This window comes from Dioscorea cayenensis, unplaced genomic scaffold (genome assembly GCF_009730915.1).
Source record: "Dioscorea cayenensis subsp. rotundata cultivar TDr96_F1 unplaced genomic scaffold, TDr96_F1_v2_PseudoChromosome.rev07_lg8_w22 25.fasta BLBR01000644.1, whole genome shotgun sequence".
Taxonomy (NCBI): Eukaryota; Viridiplantae; Streptophyta; class Magnoliopsida; order Dioscoreales; family Dioscoreaceae; genus Dioscorea; species Dioscorea cayenensis.
This window is the reverse complement of record NW_024087035.1, coordinates 186,795-197,125: the sequence shown is the minus strand read 5'-3', so window position 1 is coordinate 197,125 and position 10,331 is coordinate 186,795.

Sequence of the window (10,331 nt, the reverse complement as noted above, 5' to 3'; positions counted from 1 at the left end):
TCTAGGGCTTAATTATGGTTAGGGACCTTCCGCCTGGACCAAAGGGTTAGGTCTATAATTAGGAAGCGATTTATCACTTGGAATCCCTAGAGCCCATTGCAACTTTATTTGAGTGCGAGGTTGAGAGGTTACTTAATCTCTCCTCCGGGACATGAATAAAGTTAGGCATAGTTGACCTTAGAATTGGGACTATGTATGTAAGGATTTCCACGACTCACCATTGCATCGATTAGGAAGCATAATAGAGAGTACTTGCACTTGAAACGATTTTCCTAGGTGAAGCATCATCCGAGTACCCCATCTTTATCGATTGCCTTACCCTTTTCTTTATTCTTGCTCTCTCACTTGTTTCTTTTATTATTGAGAATTGAATCAATTTCACACCAATCATTATTGATCTTTCACATAGCCAAGAACCAAATTAAGTATTTTCATTCCCTACTCCTTGTGGATTCGACCCCGCTCACCCTGGATTATTACTTCGACAAACCCGTGCACTTGCAGGATATAAGCAAGGGGACCTTGTCACATGCCATACTCATTCTTTCAGAAGCTGGGCTTGGGAGAGCCTAGGCCCACTCGGATGACATTACAATTGGCGGACCGAACGGTGAGACATATGAGGGGCATCATTGAAGACGTGCTTGTTAAGGTGGACAAGTACATATTTCCTATAGACTTCGCGGTGTTGGACTTCGATGAGGATGTAGATGTTCCTTTGATACTTGGGAGGCCATTCTTGCGCACTTCCAAGGCATTGATTGACATGGACGGCGGGGAGTTGACAGTGAGGGTTGGAGATGATAAGCTCACATACCGCCTCGCCGAAGCCATGCGGTATTCTCTTGACTTTGATGATACTCTATATTTTCTTGACACTATTGATGAGATAATTGATGAATATGTGCAAGAAATATTGAACCCGGACCCTTATGAGGGGTTGCTAGACCAAGAGGTGGATAATGAAGAAGTAATGATGCTTGGTCTAAAGGAGAAAGTACCATCTACTCCAGGAATCATGAAGAAGGTGCTCCGGAAGATGAATCGGGCAACGAGACGCCACAAGAAATGCCCCAAGGCTGTTGGAGATGCACAAGAATGGAACAAGGTTGACGAACCCTTGTTAAGTGGTACCATGCTCGACAATTCTCCCTCTACCTTCAAAAGACTATGTTCATCGTGCTTCCAAGTCATGGGTAAGAGGGAAACCTTTATCTATGAGCCCTTGTGAGGTAAGACAAGGTACGTCAAGGTAAGTGACGTTGAACAAGTGCTTCTTGGGAGGCAACCCAAGTCTTTATTGTTTTTCTAGTTTTTAGTTTAGTGTTTTCATGAATAAGGCTTTAAGTGTTGGTGTCTTGATTCTTAGATGCTTTTGCTATGATTTTCTCGTGGACATTGTGGTGTTATCATTTGCCTAATCGTGTGTGGTGAAGAATCTTGGTCATTTGAGCGTGTTTTTTGTGTTTTCTCTAGTTAAAATTGAATTGTTAGGCAGGCTCTGAGTGTATATTTGTGTTCAGAAATTTTCTGCAGAAGCTACAAAGTTTTGTAAGTGTCCAGAGAAAACACACGCCCATGTGGAATTTCCGCACGGGAGTGCGTTTTTGTTCAGAGCTCATCAAGAGACGGTACACGGGTGTGGACTCGCCCCTGTGAGCGACCTTGTGATGGTCCACGGCTGTGCGGAATTTCCACACGGGCATGTGTTTCCCTACAAAGACTAAGAGATTTTTCCCGAGAAGATACATGGTCGTAGACTCGCCCCTGTGGATGATTCTGTCAACAAACCCACGGGCGTGGGTAATTTTCGCACGTCGGTGTGGTTTTCTGGATAAAATTTATCCTCCATCCCGAGAATACAGAGGGGCGTGCGTCTGCCCCTGTGAATTGCCCAATAAGGATCCACGCTCGTTTGGAATTTACACACTGGCGTGTGAAACACTTAGAAAATTTTCTCGGTTGGACAGAGAAGCCACAGGGGCGTGCGTCTACCCCTGTGGGTTGGGCATACGGGCGTGGGTAATTTCTGCACGCCTGTGTGAAGACATATAGTAGCATAAGGTGTTTTCCTGAGAGCGGACAAGGGAGTGCGTCTGCCTTTGTGGATCTGTCCTGTGGGGCACATGGGCATGGGTAATTTCCACAAGACCATGTGATTGTGCAGAAATGCAAGAGCCACGGGTTTTCTTTAAAATCCTTTCATTCTTCTTTATTCTCACACTCCCAATCACTCAGAGAACACTCGTACTCACTCTCCCAACCTTATACCGTTGGTTTAGAGGGTTTTGATTGAATTTTTTGGCCGAATTCAAAGTTTTTATCTTCATCTCATCTGTAACCCTTAATCATCTCTTCTCTTCGTCATATTTGATTTTATTCAATTAGAATGGTGAATGTTGCTTCGTTTCTACAATTAGATGGTTATTGCATGCTTCGAAAGAGTTTAGAAACGATTCTAAGATGTATTTGTGGAATTTGAGCTTGCGGCCGTGCGGTTTTCACGCCCCGTAAATCCACACGGGAGTGTGGAATTTCCACACGACCGTGTGGATTCCTACAGCACTAATCATGTGAGCCAATTTGATTAATTTCTTTTTAGTTCTTGCAGATATGGCCCCTAGGACAAAGATCGCGGCCGACAAACATCCCAGAGAGTAACCCCCTAGTTTGAGTGATTTTCGAAGCTTGGCTGACTTCCCCAGAGGAAAGTATCTATCAAGAAAAGCTTCGACCATCTCATTCCAAGACGTGATGGATGCTTTTGGCAAGAAATGAAGCTACTGCTTGGCTCTTCCTTTGAGAGAGAATGGGAAAGCCCTCAATCTAATAGCATCATACGATACACCGTTAATCTTCAGCATATCACAAACTTCAAAGAAGTTCTCTATATGGTTGTTTGGATCCTCATCGGCCAAACCATTGAACTGCGCTAACTGCTAAATCATTTGGATGAATGCCAGCTTTAGCTCAAAGTTTGGAGCTGTAATTGGGGGTCGCATAATGGTCGATTGTGTGCCCAAAACTGAGGGTCTAGCATAATCAAAAAGTGTTCTCTATTGCTCATTCTGTTCTGCCATATTATCTGACCCTTGACCTTCTACTTTAGCTCGGATTGACTATTCTTGTACAGGTTCTTTCCACCTTCTTCTAAGTGTTCGCTCAAGTTTAGGATCTCCTTCAACAATTTGTGAAGGGTTCCCTCGGGTCATAACCTTCAGCTGCAACCAAAAAGAAAAGAAAAATCAGAATGATGATAGAATAAGAAAATGTGAAATAGAATGAATGCTGAATAGGTAAGAAGCAAAGTGCAAAGTATCTCTAAACGCCTACTCCCCGGCAATGGCATCAAAAACTTGATAAAACCCTTTGCGTATGACCCGCAAGTGCACGGGTTTGTCGAAGTAATAATCCCAGGTGAGTGGGGTATCGTATCCACAGGGAGTAGAAAATAAGAATACTTAAATTACTACTTAACCAAGTGAAAATGAACAATAATTGTGTTGATAAGATGTAGTGTAAACAAGAATAAAAAAACAAGAAAGAGAAGCACAAGTAAATGATAGATAAGGCAATCGATATAAAGGGGGTACTCGGATATTGTTCCGCCTAGGACAATCGTTTCTAGTGCAGAGCCAACTATTATGCTTCCTAATTAATGCATTAATGAGTCGTGGAAATCTTTCAATACACGATCCCAAATCTAAGATCAACCGTGACTAACTCTATACTATGTCCCGGTTGAGAAATCGAGCAATCTCAACACCTCGCACTTGTATAGAATTGCATGGAGTTCTAGGGATTCCAAATGATGAACCCTCTTCCTAGATGTAGACCTAACGCTTTGGTCCAGGTGAGAGGTCCCTAGTCACAATTAAGCCATAGGTGCTAAAATCACTTCAACGCTTCACTCCGTTGCCTTTTTAACTAAGCCCCAGCGGAAGGTCATCCCTTAGCCCGTTCACTCTACTATGACCGCAAAGAACTCAAGGAAATGGAGGTAGGATAAATCACGTCAAAGGGGAAAAGGATGCTCTGCTACCTCTTGACTCACCCTCTCAACCCTCTCCAATCTAGCTTTGTCTAACTCTCGTGGTGTGTCACTCACTCACAAGGGTTACCAAGGTGAACTCTCAATCCTAGTGTCACTATAAGGGAGCATTCAATCAATCAAACATTCAATATTGGAACTCAATTAAAACATTAATTAAGGAAAAGCATAATAAAAGGTTTAATGAAACAAATACATCATAAGGTTCACAAATCCAAGTACCCACTAGGGGGTTTAACTCTCCATGGAGCTAGTTACAATCAATAATGAAATCGAATGTAAAAATAAGTAGTCCATAGAAAAATCCCCTCGGTAGTAGTGTCGATGGTCTTGTGGAGTGGCCTCGTCTCCTCCAAAGGTCCCCTTGTCCGGCCTAGGACACACCTCGCCAGATCGGTGCCGACGAAAGCTCCACCAATAACCTTCTTCCAAGTTGAGTGCGATGTCGAAGTCATAGAACCTCTCCAAAATCCTTGCCAATACCTCTCAAAACCCTAACCGCCGCCCTCTTGAAAATTGGGGGAAAGATGGAGAAAAGAATGCTGAAATCAGGATGAAAATCGGCTTTTAAAAGGGTTAGAATCGGGCATTCACATGCCCCTGTGGGTGCCCCTATGGATTTTTCGCACGGGCATGGGTAATTTTCACACGCTCGTGTGGATTCTTTGAAATTCAATTTCTCGGCCGGTTATGAACAGTGTCTGCTACAGTAAATTGCTACATTATTTTGCTACAATACCCTGGTACAGTACCGGCCCATGTTTCATTAAGGTAACGTAAACGGGCACACGTTTACGTCGTAGATCATTTTACTTCTTCAATAAACGGCCTCATTGGTGAAGCTCTTGCTATCAATGCACAAATCAGGATACTCGAATGTGACTACCTTTGTGCCCCTCCAAATCATTGTGCTAGCTTGAATACAGGGAGGTTGACATACATTCTCGCATCATAAACCCGACTTATGTCTTCACGTTTGATCCTTCTCAAGATTTCCTCCAAATAGTGTGTTAACGATCTACATTGGCTTCTTTCTTTAACATTCAGCTTCACAACCCTATATGCATGAAAGTAACACAAATGCACAAGTGTTAGTGCTAAAACCTGATAAAAGTAATGCTCAACATAAGGAAAGAATACTTCACATTCTTATCACACAAGCACTTATCAAACTCCCCCACACTTAAGCTTTTGCTTGTCCTCAAGCAAAAATAAAACATTGAAGCATAGACGAAGGAAATATTATAAGTGCTTGTCCTTAGGTTCACCAAAGCATGCAAAGAGAGCATTCTACAAGTAAGGGAAATTCCAACACTAAATACGAAAAATCAATGCTCTAGCTAAAAACTTGAATCAAAATGGACAATAAACCTGAAATCGTGTAAGTGTGTGTAAACCCACTCAAGTCAACCCAAAATATACTCCTCAAAGTTCTAAGTATAAGAGACTTATTTATCTACACAATGTAGCAAAAATTAAAAAAAGACGGTAGTAGCTTCACACATCCTCTAAGGTAGCCCTTTCCAAAGCAGCCGTTAAGGTGGCTTTCACACTTTCAAGGTGGTAGCTCTTTCTATCGGGGTGGTAGCTTTCACTCATCCTATGAGATAGCTCTTTCTCTCATTAGGGCATAACTAGTATCTGACTTATGAGAGTAGCTTCATACTTTTTAGGTGGTAGCTCTTCCACCCAACAAGCACAACTAAACAATAAAACTATTTTGTTCTTTCTTTTCCTTTTTCCATTTTTTTTCACAATTAGCAAAAGAAATAACTATAACCAGTCACTTTAACATCGAATTTGATTTTCCAAAAGTGTTTATTGAGCGAGTAGTGCAACAAATTTCAATCAGGCAAAAATTCCTAGAAATACAAGTAAAAACTAGAGCATGAGAACATTCAATGTTAAAAATTCTCCTAAAACTCAAGAATACAATCATTGCAACTAAGGTGAACCGCCATTAACTATGTGAGCATGTATATCAATCAAAACTAATATAAAAGACATGTGCACTATGAAACTCCCCCTCCCACACTTAAGTTGTACATTGTCCCCAATGTATCATGCAAGCTCATTAATAATGTATATCAATCAAGAATATATGTGGAAGAAGCAATCAAAACAATACTTCCCTGACTCCTAGTGTTGCATTTGATGGAGCTAAATCCTTGAGAGTGATGTTCCAACGGGTTGTGAAGCACACACGACCAAGTGCAAAAGCACCTTGGTCATGTCCATGACTAGTTCTTAATTCCCATACTGACAAGACCATATGCATGCATACACAAGGGGGTTCAGTGAAGCTCAATAAACAAAAACAACTCGAGTATATAAAAGATACAGAAATGAATACAACAATACAAATTAAAAGATATATGACAAGGTCCCTTTGCTTATATCCCGCAAGTGCACGGGCTTGTCGAAGTAATAATCCCGGGTGAGCGGGGTCGAATCCACTGGGGAGTAGGGAGTGAAAAATACTTAATTTGGTTCATAGCTATGTGGAATATCAATAGTGATAAGTGTGAAATTGATTCAATTCTCAACAATAAAAAACAACAAGTGAAAGAGCAAAAAGCAAGAAGAGGGTAAGGCAATCGATAAAGAATGGGGTACTCGGATAATGCTTCACCTAGGATGATCGCTTCAAGTGCAAGAACTCTCTATTATGCTTCCTAATTAATGCAATGGTGAGTCGTGGAAATCCTTACATACATAGTCCCAAATCTAAGGTCAACTATGCCTAACTCTATACATGTCCCGAGGAGAAATCGAACAATCTCAACACCTCGCACTCGCATAGAGTTGCAATGAGCTCTAGGGATTCCAAGTGATAAATCTCTTCCTAAATATAGACCTACCCCTTTGGTCCAGATGGAAGGTCCCTAGCCACAATTAAGCCCTAGATACTAAGATCCTCTCAACGCTTCACTCCATTGCACGCGCAACTAGGCCCCAGCGGAGGTTCATCCCTTAGATCATTCACTCCATTATGGCCGCAAAGAACTCGAGGAACGGAGGTAGAATCTATCACGTCGGAGGGGAAAGGGGACGCTCCTGTACCTCTCGACTCACCCTCTCAACCTCTCCAACCTAGCTTTGTCTAACGCTAGTTGTGTGTCACTCACTCACAAGGTTACCAACAAGAACTCTCAACCCTAGTGTCACTCTAAGGGAAATGTTCATACAATCAAGCATTCAAGGTTGGAACTCACAATAAACATCAATTTATTGAAATCATAATAAAGAAGTTCAATGAAACGAATACATCCTAGGGTTCGCAATCATCCAAGTACCCACTAGGGGTTTAGCTCTCCATGGAGCTTAATACAATCAAATAAATCGAATGTAAAAGCAATGAATCCATAAAGAAACCCCCTCGATGGTCGTGTCGATGGTCTTGTGGAGAGTCCTCTACTCGTCGTCCAAAGATTCCTTCGTCCGGTATAGGATACGCCTCGATCGAAGCTCCCCTACCAACCTTCTTCCTAATGGAATCACGATATTGGAGCCGTAGAACTTCTCCAAAACCTTGGCCAATACCCCTCGAAACCCTAGCTGAAGTCCTCTCACAAGTTGGGGAAAAGATGGAGAAAAGAATACCAAAATCGGGGCTGAATCGGCTTTAAATAGGGCTGGAATCGGGCAACTCCACGGGCGTGGACGATACACGCGCCCGTGCGGAATTTCCACACGGGCGTGGATAATTTCCACACGCCCGTGTGGATTCTCTGTTTCTCTGATTCCTCGGCCGACTGTGAACAGTGTTGCTACAGTCATCGGGATAACGCAAACGGACACACGTTCACGTCGTGAATCAGTTTCTTCTTCAATGATGTACATGTTGGCGGGGCTCTTGTTCTTATATGCATAAGTCGGAATGCTCGAGCGTGATTACCTTTGTGCCCCTCCAAATAGATGTGCTCACTCGAATGCGAGGAGGTTGGCACACACTCTAGCATCTCACACCTGACCTATGTCTTCGCGTTTGAACCTTAACAAGATCTCCTCCAAAATAGGTGCATTATGATCCACATTGGCCCATTTCCTTCATACTCGGCCTCACAACCCTACCTGCGTAAAAGTAACATAAAAACACACATATTAATGTAGAAAACTGAGGAAAGTAATGCTCAACATAAGGAATGAACGCTTCGCATTCATATCGCACAAGCACTTATCAAACTCCCCCACACTTAAGCTTTTGCTTGTCCTCAAGCAAACATTAAAACATTGTGTGCATCCGTGAAGAAAATATTGAAAGTGCTTGGCCTTAGGTTCACCAAAGTATACAAAAGATAGCATTCTACAAGTAAGGGAAATTTCAGCACCAAATATAAAAAATCAATGCTCTAGCTAAAAATTTGAACCAAAAAGGATAACAAACCCGAATTTCGTGTAAGTGTGTGAACTCACTCAAAACACCCCAAGTTATACTCCTCAAAGTTCTAAGTGCAAGGGACTTATTTATCTACACAAGTGATAAAAATTTTAAAAGATGGTAGTAGCTTCACACATCCTCTAAGGTAGCCCTTTCCAAAGCGACCGCTAAGGTGGCTTTCACACTTTCGAGGTGGTAGCTCTTTCTACCCAGGTGGTAGCTTTCACTCATCCTATGAGATAGCTCTTTCTCTCATTAGGGCATAACTAGTATCCGACTTGTGAGAGTAGCTTCATACTTCATAGGTGGTTGCTCTTTCCGCCCAACAATTCAAAAAAATAATAAAACTATTTTGTTCCTTCTTTTCATTTTCCTTTTCATTTTCATTTTCATTTATTTATTTTTTTTTATTTTATTTTTTTTTAGCACAAGAAAATAAACCTAACTAGTCCCTTTAACATCGAACATGAGTTTCCAATAGAGTTCAAAGAGTGAGTAGTACACTAAGTGTAAATCGGGCAAAAATTCCTAAAAATTCAAGCAAGAACTAGAGCATGAAAACATTCAATGTTAACAATTTTCCTAAACTTAAGAATACAATCATTGCAACTAGGGTGAACCGCCATTGGCTATGTGAGCATATATCAATCAAGAACAATAGAAATGATGTGTGCACTATGAAACTCCCCCCCACACTTAAGTTGTACATTGTCCTCAATGTACACATGCAAGCTCACTCATAATGTATATCAATGAAAAATATATGTGGGAGAAGCAATCAAAACAATACTCCCCTGACTCCTAGTGTTGCGTTTGATGGAGCTAATTCATTGGGAGTAGTGTTCCAACTGGTTGTGAAGCTCGCACGGCCAAGTGCCAAAGCACCTTGGCCGTGCCCATGACTAAGTCTCAATTTCCAAGAAGGCAAGACCATCTGCACGCATACACGAGGGGGTTCAGTGAAGCTCAAGAAAAATAAAAATAACTCGAGTGTATAAAAGATGAATCAATGAATACAACTCGATAATGCAAAATAATATAAAATCAGAAGGAAAGTCCTTTCTGAGTGAACAAGTCTAAAAATAAGAAAATAAGATAAAGTAAAATGCATGAAAGTAAAGAGGAAGAAGTCAAGTGTTGGTGCTCGGCTCAGGGCTCTCTGTCACTGCTGCGAAGTGGAAGCACATGGTGGGTCCTCTGGTGCTGAGGGAGCTGACGGGGCCTGAAGGGTCCTCGGCTGCAGGATAAATGATGAGGCAATGTCTCGCTCTAGGATCTGCTGTAAAATGTCGAAACGTGCCATGGACTCTGTGTACTGAGTGGCTTGCGTAGCCCTAATCTCGGCAACCTCGGCTAGGACCACTCCTATAGCATTCTCGAGCCTCTCAAAGCGATCATTGGCTCGAGAAGGTAAAAACATAAGCACTGGGGGTGGTTTCTCTGCCGCTGGAGGTGCCTCGGTCTCCATCGATGCGGGCTGAGGCTCGGGGCTGGCTGAGATGCTCCGGCGTCATCACCCTCATCCTCAGCTATCTCTGGGACTGGTAGAACTAACGCAAAAACCCCTGTCCGAACCCTGCGGACCATGCCCATCAACCGCATCGTCTCTAGACCCAAAGGAGCGGGTACACTCGTCTTCTCGACCCCGCGAATCGAATCCAAGAGACCGATGCCCAATAGTAATCTCGTAATGTATGGGCCTGAGAAGATCACTCCCAGTCTAGCATACTGTCTCTGATGTCTGATGTAATCAGCCAGGATGTGCCCTAAGTGGATCGGTACGCGCTCTACCATCGAGTACAAGTACAGCAACTCCTGACGGCTCAGAACACCAGTACTGTTGCCGCGGCCATTCACCGACCTACTCATGATGGCGTGCAAATATCTGTATGTAGGTCG